The sequence below is a fragment of the Elaeis guineensis genome, chromosome 7 (genome assembly GCF_000442705.2).
Source record: "Elaeis guineensis isolate ETL-2024a chromosome 7, EG11, whole genome shotgun sequence".
In the NCBI taxonomy this organism is placed as follows: Eukaryota; Viridiplantae; Streptophyta; class Magnoliopsida; order Arecales; family Arecaceae; genus Elaeis; species Elaeis guineensis.
The window spans coordinates 61,665,261-61,679,637 of NC_025999.2; positions in this window are offsets into that span (position 1 = coordinate 61,665,261).

The window sequence follows — 14,377 nt, forward strand, 5'->3', positions numbered from 1 at the left end:
TTGGAACTTGCCTGATGTCGAAATTGCCGAAGGCAGGGGTGAACTCCTTCACCTTCTCAAGATATTTGGCCATACTGTCCTCCCGCGCTTCAAAGCTCCCGCTGACTTGCCCCACCACAAGTTGGGAATCGCTGTGCACCCGGAGTTGACCAATTCCAAGCTCCCTAGCGATCCTCAATCCTACGATCAGAGCTTCATATTCCGCTCCATTGTTTGTTGCGGGGAATTCGAAACGCAGAGCGTACTCCGCAACGACTCCTTCCGGGCTGGTCAAGATCAGGCCTGCACCCGTGCCTGCCATGTTGGAAGATCCGTCCACATGGAGGGTCCAAAAACGATCGGAGGAACTGGCTTCTTCGTCGGGGGAGTTCGGTTGAGTCTTCAGGTCGTCAATTTTGCTTTGTTCAGGTTCGGCCTCCTCGGGGATGGTGCATTCTACTATGAAATCCGTCAATATTTGGGCCTTTATTGCCGGTCTAAGTTTGTAGTTGATGTCGAATTCTGTGAGCTCGATTGCCCATTTCGCCATTCTCCTAGAGGTGTCAGCTCGGTGTAAAACCGCCTTGATCGGTTGGTCGGTGAGTAACGTTACCGTGTGCCCTTGAAAGTAAGGCCGGAGTCTCCGAGCTGCAATCAACAAGGCGTAGGTCAGTTTTTCTAATTTAGTATACCTGGTCTCGGCGTCCCTCAACACGCGACTAATGTAGTAGACCGGTCGCTGGACTTTCATTTCTTCTTTAACAAGGACAGCTGCAAGGGCTGTGGGAGAGACTGCCAGATACAAAAATAGTTCCTCCTTAGGCTCGGGCTTCGCCAGCAGTGGGGGCGAGCTAAGGTAGCTCTTTAATTCTTCGAATGCCTGTTGGCATTCAGAGGTCCAACAGAAGTTCTTCGGTTGCTTGAGGGTTTGAAAGAAGGGCAAACATCGTTCGGCCGACCTCGCGATAAAGCGATTAAGAGCCGCAACTCTTTCCATGAGGCACTGAACCTCCTTGATCGACCTTGGGGCAGTCATATTTTGGATGGCGCGAATTTTCTCCGGATTGACCTCGATCCCGCGCCCCGATACCATGAAGCCCAGGAACTTTCCTGAGGTTACCCCAAAGGCGCATTTGGTTGGGTTCAGCTTCATTCTATACTTTCGAAGAGCGCCAAAGGTTTCCTCGAGGTCGGCGACATGATTTCTGGAAGACCTGCTTTTCACGAGCATATCGTCCACATAAACCTCCATGTTTCGGCCGATCTGCTCCTTGAAGATTTTGTTCACCAGTCGTTGATAGGTTGCGCCCGCGTTCTTGAGGCCGAACGGCATAACACTGTAGCAGTAAAGGCCGCGATTAGTGATAAAAGCTGTCTTTTCTTCATCTTCCGATGCCATTCTAATCTGGTTATAGCCGGAGAACGCGTCCATAAAAGTGAGAAGCTCATGGCCCGAGGTAGCATCCACCAGTTGATCGATCCTGGGAAGGGGGTAGCTATCTTTTGGGCAAGCCTTATTCAGCTTTTTGAAGTCGATACACATCCTCCACTTGCCGTTTGCTTTCTTGACCAAGACAACATTGGAGATCCACTCAGGATAATTGACTTCCTTGATAAATCCGGCCTTGAGAAGTTTATCCACTTCCTCGGCTATTGCCTTTTGCCTCTCCGGGGCATGACTCCGGATTTTTTCTTCTGTCGGCCGATGTTTAGGGTCGATCGCCAGACGATGTTCCATGACTTCTGTGTCAATCCCCGACATATCCATCGGGACCCATGCGAAAACGTCCGCATTCCTTCGGAGGAAATCCACGAGACGCGTCCGCACCTCCTTCTCCAGGTTGGAGCCAATTAACACCACATGCTCCGCATTCCCATCATTCAAAGGAATTGGTATTAGGTCCTCGATCGGACCGCCCCTCTCTTCAGTGAGGTCATCGCGCGCATCCAATCCATCGACCGGACAGAGGTTCGCTTGATCGTTTCTCTGCAGGGCAATGTTGTAGCATTGCCTGGCCAGCGCTTGGTCTCCCCGGACTTCTCCGATCCCCTTGTTGGTGGGGAACTTCAATTTCAAATGGTAGGTCGAAACAACGGCTCTGAGGGCATTGAGGCCGGGTCGGCCAAGAATTGCATTGTAGGCAGATGGCGCCTTTACCACCAGGAAATTCACCAGGGCTCTGGACTACTTTGGATGCTGACCCGCGGTCACAGTTAGAGCTATCGTTCCTTCCATCGAAACGGCGTTACCGGTAAACCCTATTAAGGGGGAGCAAATCGGCCTTAGATGACCGCCAAGAGTGGCCATTCTTGAAAAGGCACTGTAGAATAAGATGTCGGCCGAACTCCCGTTGTCGACAAGAATGCGACGGACGTCATAATTTGCTATGTTCAAGGGAACTACGACCGCGTCGTTGTGAGGGAATTGGACTCCCTGGGCGTCTTCTTCAGTGAAGGCTATGGGTTCTTCAACTTTTTGCCGCTTGAGGGGTGCAGCTGATGTGCTGATTGCCTCCTGTCGGGATTCCCCCGAGATGACATTGACGGAATCCGACGGAGACTGGTTGCCCGGCCACCCTTTACCGGCGACCACAACTGGAGGTAGTTGTGCAGAAACCTCGCGAGAGGGCATCGGACGGGGAAAAGAGGATTGGGTGCCGGAAAAGGTGGCCGGAAGCGGGTCCGTTGAGCGCTCCTTCAAGAACAAGGGTGCTGCGAAGATGCCGCCCTTCCTCTAGCACCAATCCTGTTGGTGCAAAAATCCGCTTGCGTCGGAGAAGCTGGAGTCGGGGAAGCCGCGGTCGTCGCCGGGACCTGCAAGGGAAGTCTAAACCGGAGGTGGGGTTGCTCCGGCAAGACCCTCCGATGCTCAAGTCAGTTCTCTGCCTCAACAAGAATGGAGTGCTCGAATGGAGAATTTAGCAGAGTTTTGAGATAAGAAAAATGAGCTTAAAGAATAACGTATCTGGGTCCCCCTTTTATAGGCGGAGGAGGCAACGGATTGATGGCGACGTTTGTAACCGCCTGGTAGTGGGCCGCCCATGGTCAGGGAAATTGATTGCGAAAGATAGTGGGGTAGACCCGTGGCTATCGTCATAGCCCGCCACGTAGGGCCTGTTGCAAGTAGTGGAGCGGCGTCCGTTGCCGCTAGTTGTCAGCGAGTAGTGGGATCGTGCAGCACCTGCCGCAGGGAATGGAGCAGCATTGTGGCCGTTGACACAGCCTGTCAGAGAGCAATGGGTCCGCCACAGGGGGTGATGGAGCCGCACGGAATCCGCTACAGGAAGTGGAAGAGGATCATGGTTGTTATTGTGATCTGCCAAGGGGTGCGGATCTGTTGATCGAGGCTCGGCAGTGGTCGGAGTTTGGCCTTTGTAGGAGTCTGGGAGGGGTCCTCCTTTCGGTTGAGGTCGTGGGTGGAGTCTGGCTCCAGCAGCTGATACTGAGGTCGGAGACTGAGGGCGGAGCCCAGCTCCCGTAGGAGTCCGGGCGGAGCCGTCCTGCTGTCGATGGCGGAGCCCGGCTCCCGTAGGAGTCCAGGCGAAGTCGTTCTGCTGTCGATGACGGAGCCCGGCTCCTGTAGGAGTCCGGGCGAAGCTGTCCTGCTGTCGATGGCGGAGCCCGGCTCCCGTAGGAGTCCGAGCAAAGCCGTCCTGCTGTCGATGACGGAGCCCGGCTCCCGTAGGAGTCCGAGCGGAGCCGCTCTGCTGTCGATGGTGGAGCCCGGCTCCCATAGGAGTCCGGGCGAAGCCGTCCTGCTGTCGATGGTGGAGCCCGGCTCCCGTAGGAGTCCGGGCGGAGCCGTTCTGCTATCGATGGAGGAGTCCGGCTCCCGTAGGAGTCCGGGCGGAGCCGCTCTGCTGTCGATGGCGGAGCCCGGCTCCCGTAGGAGTCCGGGCGAAGCCGTCCTGCTGCCGATGGCGGAGCCCGGCTCCCGTAGGAGTCCGGGCGAAGCCGTCCTGCTGTCGATGGAGGAGCCCGGCTCCCGTAGGAGTCCGGGCGGAGCCGTTCTGCTGCCGATGGAGGAGCCCGGCTCCCGTAGGAGTCCGGGCGGAGCCGTTCTGCTGCCGATGGAGGAGCCCGGCTCCCGTAGGAGTCCGGGCGGAGCCGTTCTGCTGCCGATGGAGGAGCCCGGCTCCCGTAGGAGTCCGGGCGGAGCCGTTCTGCTGTCGATGGAGGAGCCCGGCTCCCGTAGGAGTCCGGGCGGAGCCGTTCTGCTGCCGATGGAGGAGCCCGGCTCCCGTAGGAGTCCGGGCGGAGCCGTTCTGCTGTCGATGGAGGAGCCCGGCTACTCGAAGTCGATTCCGTCGAAGATTTTGGCTGTGGGTATTTTATACCCAACAACACACAAAAGAGGTCTTTATCCAATTAGATGGTTGATTAGAGATTATGAATCACTATTGGGTCTAATCGTAAATATAATTGATGATTAATCCAGTGTAAGAGTTGCAATAAAGCAATTCACTAAGAGTTAGTAAGTTATTGGAGGATTAATTAGCAATTAGATTGCTAATTGCCTCAATTTGATTGAGCAATTGGGCTAAGATCAAGTCTAATTGAATTAGATTAAATTTAGCTTAGTTTAGGTTTGATTAGTTCAAGCCTAATTGAGTTATGAGATGATCCAATTACAAAGGAGACAAATTATTGATTTCATCATGACTTGGGTTCAGTTAATTTTTAATTGGATTAGGATCTTATTTAGAAGTTTGGATTCCTAATTAGATTAGGTTTCCTCCTCTCCTTAGATGTAACCAAATTGGATTTGGTTAGGGTCAAAATTGAAACCCAATTAGACTTGGATTTCTCCCTTGCGCATGCCCTTAAGAAAGCCACAAAATTCTCCATGCAAAAATCTATTTTGGCATGAAGAATAGCGCACGCCTATGGCTAATTGTTGCCTCTTCTCAATGCCTAAGATTAATGGATCAAGTTGAATTCAAATCTGATTTGAATTCAAGTCCTATTTTGATTTAGATTGATCCTTATCTTGAAGAAGTTTGATCCCACTCAAACTCCTTGGATGCCATCTATAAAAGACCTCACGTTTGAGGCATGGAACAGAGTTTTCTATGTGAAAAATTAGAGAAAAAGGCATGGGGTATCCATGAGAAATAAAGAGAGGCATTAATCCACTTTGGCGTCTCCTCTTGGGCATGAGGTCTCTAGGACTTTTGCTTTTGTGGTGTGGGTTTTGTGAGAAGAAGAAAAATAGAAGGAAGGATTCTTCTATTCCTTCTTCTCTCTCTTCCTCCTCTTCTCCTTATTTTTTGAGAGGATCTTAAATAGTTGAAGAAGATCTACATCAACTATCAAGAGGTATTTTCTATAAGGGAGCTAGCACTCCAATAAAGCAACGGACCTCTGATCGGATTCGAAGACCTCACGTGGATATCCGTAGAGGTCGGATGTGTGTGCGGCTAATCGAAAAATCTTGAAGTATATCATGATCATCAGTTGTAGTGTTCATCGACCAGTGCAAAGGTATAGAGATCGGATCTCCAGTTTGAAATCTCTAATCTGATTTTTAAATTTCAAAATCTTAATTTCAATATATGAACACTCCTAACTATGTGTAGATCAGATCTATATTTTATATATATACTTGATTTAAAAAAAAAATTTAAATCTAGATCAGTTTAGTTTCTGCTGTGATCTGATTTCTACATGCATATCCCGAAAGTCGGACTTCCTACAGTAGGAACATCTTACTTTAAGCCTTTTTTACTTTCTAAAGAAACTTATCTAACACATTCCAAAAATTTTTGCTTCCAAACTTGTGAACGTTTGACATATTTAATATTTTCACGAACCTTGAAGATAGGTTCATTTATCTCCTTTAGTCTCTTTTGTATAATTAAATTAAAAATATGAGCATAACATCAAGCATGAAAGAACTTACCACTTGAAACAAAGATCTAATGCCTTTATACTCAAAGAACTGAAATGGTAGATCATGCTTAATAATTGCATATGTTACCAATTCATGAAATTTCTTGAGATCAAATTTACTAGAATGCATAGATATAGATCCTTGAAATTATAATGGGATCATCTATCCTATATCACGATTTTTCCTACAACTCTCTATATGCCATTTCAAATTTTTAGTTTCAACCTTACTGCCAAATATATATTCCATACCATACTTTATGCACTTGCATCTTTGGGTTGCTCTATTTATATGAAAAAATTGATAAATATAAGAAATTAACTTTCTTTTTCGTTTGTCATATGTGGAACCACCTACTACAGCTGTATTAGAACCAATAAGCATTGATTCATTTGCCCTATTATCATCACTTCACAAATTTACATCTATGACAAACTCTTTATCCATCTATATCATATAATTTAATTATATTAGAACACTAATCTACAAAAAAAAATGATTGGCTTTTAGAAGAAAAATAATATAATTTGCTTCTATACTAGAATTATAAAATGTTAGATCTATAAAGAAAATTAATCATACTACAAAGATCAAAAAATATTTAATTAGAACAATGAAGAAGGGAAGAGGAAGAGAAGGATCAGATTTAATCTGCAGCTTAATCAAAACGACTGCAATCGATTGTATGCAGAAGCAAACCATCTAAGATTGTTGCTATTAGAAATAGCTGAATCAGCAAAATCTCAATCCAAAATTATCACAATCTTTTCATACAAATCTAATTAAAGCAATTTCATTTATGGCTGAAAGTTAGTCTCCCAATATGAGTAGGTGTCATAAATTAACACAAACAGATCCAATAAGAAAGGACATCAAATATAACAAAACAATCAAAATTCTAGAATAATTTTACAGTAATAAGTGGGTGAGCAAGAAAAGAAGAAACAACAGCAAGTGTAACCGGGTGAGCAAGAAATGGTAATAGAATTAAAAGAAGAAAATAACGAATAAGGAATCTAATTTGAGAAAGCCAAACTCTACAATTTCAAAAATGAGATCAAGATAAGAACCAAGAACCCAACCCTAAAAAAGGGTCTATTATATCCATGGGGAAAAAGACAAAAAAAATCATGACAAAAAAAAAAGCAATGCATTCAACGATAAAATAACAATAATCGATAAGGAAATTTAAATAAATAATGCCGAGAGAAAAAGATGAGATTAGCATTTAAACGAATCAAACCTCAAGAAAAAATCAATTCTTGTTTTGCTATGCAAGAAACATCTAAGTCCTCAGTTGCCACTCCAAACGATAGATTTGTCACTGCAAAAACAAAACTATAGACAGATTCTAGGCATGAAATCACTCAGGACTAATGAGTTAAGATGATAAAGAAAAATCAAACAAAAAAGATCCAAAAATAATACAGAACGGAAAATAAGAAGATATCTTATAGATCGAGAACAAATGAATCTATAACTCTTCTCTATCGATAATATGAGAATGTGGTGGTCGAGAGAGTGAGAGTGTGAGAGAATGAGAGGAAGATGGATGGAGGAAGAAGAGAAGGATTGTCAGAGATATCAAGAGTTGAGGGAGAGATCATGCCTAATCGCTTGATCGATGCAGAAATAGGGCACCATGCCACCACTTGGTCAGCCAAGAACAAGAAGAAGAGAACCAGAGAACCGAGAGAAGGGAGCTTAAGGTTAGAGAAGAAAATCAACCATAAATTCTTGAATCCATGATGGCTGATGAAGATCGTAAGGCATAGCTATATAAGGGGGATGGTCGGATGAGATTTTGGGAATCTAGGATGGCCCATGTGAATTCATGATTCGTGAATATTAGGTTTTAGAGGTGGTTTTGAATTTTAAATAGGTCACCCCATATTTATTTGCCAAGAAACCATACACGGGTTAAACAGGTCCATCCCGATCCATCCTGACCTAAAAATTGAATAGGTTAAATGGATTAAATAGATCAGACACATGAAAACTAAACCCCATCTGAATAGTAAAAAGATTAAATGAATCAATCCATTTATGATCCGAACTCATTTAGTCTAAATCCAAATCTGCTTATGGCGGATCGAATGTGGGTACCCCTGGGAGGGGTAGATGTTTTCTAGTGATTGGACCGATCAAGTGGACTAGGCCCAGTTTTCAAATGGCTAAGATACCACACACTCTCCTAAGATATGTTCTGGGAACAACCAAAGTTGCAACTGCAAAAAAGAGTTGAAGGACAGAAATGACATCATCAAGGAACTTAGAGAGAAAGTAAAATAACCTCAATTCAAAATGAACCATATCTATGACTCTAAACATTGAGAAAGGGATTTTCAGTTGCAAATATGGTGTATTTGAAGCTACAACCATATAGGCAATTCTCTATGTCCATAACATGGAACTTCAAGTTGTTTGCTCAGTATTATGGTCTATTTAAGATTTTACAAAGAACAAGGGTAGTGGTTTATGAACTAGATTTGCTGGCAGGTTCATGCATCCACTCAGTATTCGAAGATTGGAGAAAAAGTTTCTATCCAACCTCAGTTACCTTTGGTGAGCACGGATGAAGAAAAGATTATTCCAATACCATAGGTTGTCCTTGATCATCGAGTTAGAAAGGGGATGCATGAAGTTTTGATTCATTGGAAAGGCTTATCTCCCACTAATACAACCTCGGTAGATCGAGACTTCATCAAGGAACAATTTTCAGACATCACCTTAAAGGACAAGGGTGAAACTTAAATGGGGGAGGAGCTATTACATTCAAGACTTTCTAAACATTAGAACTTAATAATTTCTATTGTTTTCTATTTAGGTCTTCCTGATTCTTAGATATTTGTGCTAACTATTTCCTAATTTATAGTTGAGTTGAATTAGTCAACCAGCTATTAAGAATTTTTTTATTTTGTTTGAAACTTACGTTGTATTGTGCCCTATTTAAAGAAAAAAAATAAAAAATTTGCTATAATGCTCTTTTATAATATTTTATTATAAAAAAATATTTTAGGTATTTTATTTTCTTCCCCCTCCCATTTGCCCCACATCCACGGCCCCCCCAGTGATCTGCCACCCCCTCCCCCCGACGCTTGTGCCATCCCACCCCACCCCGCGGTCTCCCCTCCCCTCTCCACCACCCTCCAACGATGCTCGTGCCCAACCCCCCCATCCCCCGACGATCGTGCAACCTACATGCTTATGCTGGCCCACCCCCCAACCATGCCACCTCCTGCTCGTACTGCCCCCCCACCCACCCTCTCTTCTTTCTTTCTTCTTCTTCTCCACTGCACTTCCCTCCTGTTCTTTCTTCTTCTCCGATGCACTACTTCTCTTCTTTCTTCTTCTCCACTGCACCCCCCCTCTTTGCTTTCTTCTTCTCCACCACCCACCCATTGGTTCTCCATCCACCGGTGCTCCCCTGCTCGTGCAGCTCTACCACCATACCCCCCTTCCTCGCCCATAGCGCCCCTACCGTTGGTAAATGTGTGGTGCTCCCAAGACTTGAGACATCATGAGAAGGGTCATGGGCTTGGTTTCAAGATTCTAGAACCGATTTGGGTCCTAAGATGAAGGCTATCAACCTTAAGGGTCTTGAGGTACAGAGATTTTGGGCCTCAAGGAGCTAACTTGTATTAGGTCGAATTTAGATTCAAGGGTGAGATTGGGTCAAGTCATGGGTGTACATGGGCTTGGATGAGCACAATCTCATATGGGTTAGCCATGAAAATTTTTGAGCTAGGGTTTATTAGGGTTCATGTGGAAATCCTAAGGTATATAAACCCATATATTGTAACAGTTTGTGAAGTGATCAATATATGACTTTTCTCTCTATTCCTCCCTTTCCCTCTATGGTCTTTCACCCAGCAAGGAGCCCTAGGAAGGGCACCTCCCTCAAGCCCTAGCCGCCCTAGGGTTTGGAAGAGGGAGGCGCCCCATCATGTGGGCGCCCCATCCAAGGGGGAGCCTCCTTTGTGTGGCCACTTAAGAATCCATGTCCAAGGGAGTCTCCACATCCAAGAAGCTATCTGATATAATTAGGAATTAGAGGAGGGCATGGAAGGAGGCTTCAGAGGTGGGCATGAGTGGAGGAAGCGCACAAGGTGACGAGCACGGGCAAAGGCTGCAAGGGTTCTTTCTCTTGTACGAGTTAGCTCCAAGTTATGAATGCTCCAATGCTCTAATCTCTAGGAGGATAAGTGGGTGATCTCATAGAAAGATTTGGGCTATAATTTGGTTCAGATCAAAGGTGTGTAGGGACTAAGATGAAGCACACAAGAAAAGGCTGCGGTTTGGAGAGATGCTGCCATAGAGTCCTAGTCCATCAAGGACTCCTCATCAATAGTTCAGATCTAGATCTGATAGCCTCAAGGTACCACTCCCCATACCCTAGTTCTTAAAGTATTAAGATTGAAAGATCATATTTGGAGGTGCATCCCAGATCCCTAAAAGTAAGGGGGGATGCAAACTAGGTTGCTGCACAGGGTTCTTGGTGCGCAGCGATCTAGGGCATGGTGTTTGCTATCCCTAAAGAGTCTGGATCACCATGGACTCTTGTAGAGGGCTTTGTCATAAATCTCCTTAGGTTCACACAGGTGCACGACAATCTTAACAATTGGTATTAGAGCTTGGTGAAGCATGAAAGCGAGGGAGATGTCACACAGGATGAAGCCAAAAATCTGCTGCAGAAGATCCTGAATGCCTCGTCTTTATGGTGCTGTTTCAAAATGCCCAAGTTTCAGATATTTTAGGTATTAAAATAGTAAATTCTCAAGTTAACCATGTATCTACTATTTTAATTACATGCCGATCTAATTCTCAGTGGATTAGGAGAAGAGGCATCAACAGAAGGCTGTTTGCTAAAATCTGCACATCTATTCCACGGTATGCCTCAGATCCATCTTTATTTTTGCTATGGTTTGGCCAACCAGGAGCAACGGGTTGAAGGTGGAGGTTGAGAAGATTGACAAAAAAAAAAATTTCAGGATGGAAAATTTGGACAGTAGGTGTTTTGATCCAACTTCGGTTGGATCTGGCCTTGGAGGAAGAAAGGCTAGAGGGTGTGATGGTTAGGCGATAGGATTCTCTAAGGAAGATGGGCAACAGGAGGCTATTTGGTAGATAAAGAGTGATTGACAAGTTTGGCATGCTAGAGGAGAGGTTCCCCAAGGGGTAATGATCAAGGTGGAGCTAAAGAAGTGACTATACAGCTTTCAGATGTAAGAAGGCAAGGAAGTAGTCAGGGTGCATTCAAAGGTTCGACCAGAGTATGGATTTGCAGAGCCTTGGAATGATAAAGATGGCTGATCCACATAGTATCGCAGCTGGTTTAGATGAAGTGGAGGCCTTCTGGTAGTTTCGTAGGTATCCGTGGAGTGTGAAAGGTTCAAAATGGCAGCAGCGATGATGGAGGTTCAGCAGGAGATCCAGTAGGGCAGCATTGGGCAGCTGATCTTGGATCAAGTTTTGTCTTCTACAAGGGGCACTAGGAGGAGTCACGATTCAAGTGGACTATCGGTCAGAGGTATCTCCATAAGTGGAGGATGGTTTGGTATAGATTTAGAGCTGAGGGATGCAAGGATGGAGCCATATTCTAGCACCAGCAGTGGTGATGCACAACATGATTCTATACGAGATGTGTGGGTACCGGAGAGCCGTGACTCAGGAGAGACAGTGTTAGACAGGTTGTTTGCAATAAGAGAAGATTTGAATACCTATGAGGAGGTTGTGGCGAGCCTCGGGTTGAGATAGATGGGTCTGAGCCCAGGATAGGGTTTGAGCTGCAGTTCCTCCAGGTGATGCTGAAGCGATGGTCAGTGCAGGGGCAGAAGAGGACAAAGTGCTAGGATGGAATTTTCTAGATTCAGTCACTGAGTTTGAATAGTTAAATAAGCTTCTAGATTTTGGAAGAGCCTACAAGGTGTAGTGTATTCGAGACGGCTTCGAAGGAGGTTCACGAAGTGTAGAGGGTCCGAAGGGATAGGCGACGATGATTGAGGTGCAGCGACAGGCCCAATAGAGCAGTGTTGGATGGTTGGTCTCGGGTGACTCAAGTACAGAATCAACTTCTGTGGCATCAGATAGACTTCAGATTCAGGTGGAGCACCGGATAGAGGTGGCTTCACAGGTAAAGAGGGTTTTAGTAGCAGCGAGTGTTGGATGAATACCGTAGAAGTCAATCTTAGCTAACGTATATCATATTTCTAAGACATTATATTATACTTTATGGATATTTATACTACCATTCATATTTTTATATGTCCATAAATCATCCAAGGGATTAACAAGATGATGACATATATTCTCAAAGAGTTAAAAATTTGAGACATGTGTCATTGATGGTTACTTTCTAAATTACTTCGGATCATAGGATCATCATGGGGATGGTGATTGATCCAGATCGATCAGTGCATGGATCGCTTCCTTCGATAGATGGATCTCGAGTCTGCAGTATAGTAACACTAGAGCGAGAGTGCAGATGATTATTAGAGAACAACTATCACTGAGCATGACTAACACAAGAAGTTACATGGATGTCTGCTCATTTGTTAGTAATTTTTTTGATGCTGCAGTTATATAACTAGTCTTTTTATCTGTGGTGTTACAGCTGCTCGCAGTGAGGCTGCTGGAGTTTGACTACACATAAATATGGGTCTTAATGAGCCCTTGTAGTGGATGTTGACGACAGTTGATCCACTATAGGAGTAGCGTGTATACCTAAATAGGATCTATCGATCCTAGCAGAAGAAAATAGTCCTATGAGATTTAAGAAGTTGAGTCTTTAAATTTATGGTCATAGCAGTGTGATTAATGAAAAAGAGTTTTCATGAGAATCACATATAGACTCGAGCTGATTGAATCTATCATATGATCGATAATGAGGTTTGACAATTCATCTATGATCTGTCATGTGGTCGGGACTCACAATAGAGGGACTGTATCATATGTTAACTACATCTAAAGGTTCATCATCTTTTATTCTGCTGGGTTGTCACTACATACTGTTAGATGTCATTGATGGATTATGAGACCCACGAGCATCATTTTGATGATCAATGATTCTTGGAGGTTAGAGTTGGAACTGTTCCAACCCATTAAAAAGAGTTTCAATGATATTGTGATAGAGATCACAATATATCTCACTACCAAACAGAATAAAACCTATGAGATCATACACAAAAGAGATATTTGACTAATCAAATGGTTGAATTATAATTATAAATCATAATAGAATTTGATTATCAATTTGATTGATGATTGATACAACGCAAAAATTACATTATGTAACTCGCTAAAGAGTTAGTAAGTTAAAGGAGGATTAATTGACAATTGAATTGCTAAGTGGCTCAATTTGATTGAGCTATGGGGCTTGCATCAAGTCTAATTAAATTGAATTTAATTTGACTTGATATGGGTTTGATTTGATCTAAGCTGATTGAGTTATGAGTAACCTAAATTGCATGAGAGAATGAATCCTAATTGAATTAGAATTTGGATTTGACTCAATTTCTAATTAGACTAGGACCTAAATAAGAATATTTAAATTTTTATTTGGACTAAAAATTTTTATTTTTATGGATGCATCAAATCTTAATTAGATTAGAATTAAATTGAGTTTGACTTAAGCACCAAGTAAGAGTCCAAAAGGACTAGGACTCCTTCTCTAATTAGGTGATATCTAATCTAAATAGTTTGAGCTCCAAATTAGATTTAAATTTTCATCTATCTAGATTTAATTAATTTTTAATATGATTAGAATTGGTTGAGATTTAATTGGTTTAAATCAGCCACCTAAAATAAGAGTCCTATGAGATTAAAATATCTTCCTTCCATGCACCACAAAAGAGATTCCACGCCACCTTGATTTTGGATGCCAATTTATATCCCACGTCCTTCCTTTTTGCATGAGATTTTTAGCATGTAAGAAGCCTTCCTAATCTCTTATTTATCGTGTGATATGGGGTGCACAAATTCTGATTGTTGGGTGGCATAAAATCTTAGAGTCCTAGGTGTTTTGGACTCCTATCTCCTAATCAAAATATAACTCCCTTTAGCCTATTTAAATGGAAGTTATGAGAGACGGTTTAGGGTAGAAATGAGATCAGGTTTGATGCCCAAAAGAGAGGCCTATGTGTGCGTGAAAAATCAAGGGAGAAAGAGAGGGACAGCATGAAGATGGAGGGCGTGAGGTATGGTCGCTTGATCCCTTCTTTCTTACACAACCAAAGGTTGGTTGTTGGGGACTCTCTTCTCTCCCTTTTGTCCATATTTAGATATGGGTTTTTTCTCTCTTCTTTGTTCAAAAGTTAGATAAAATTTTTATATCTCTATTATAGATGTTTGATGCATGGATTTTAGGAAGAAAAGAGAAGAAAGGGTTCTTCTCATGATCTCTAGTATAGATATTAACATCCTCCTATTTCTTCTTATTCTCTAAGAGTGTCTTGAGAGAAAAAAAGATTTTCAACCGTCAAGATGCGATCTCTGTAAAGGAGCTAG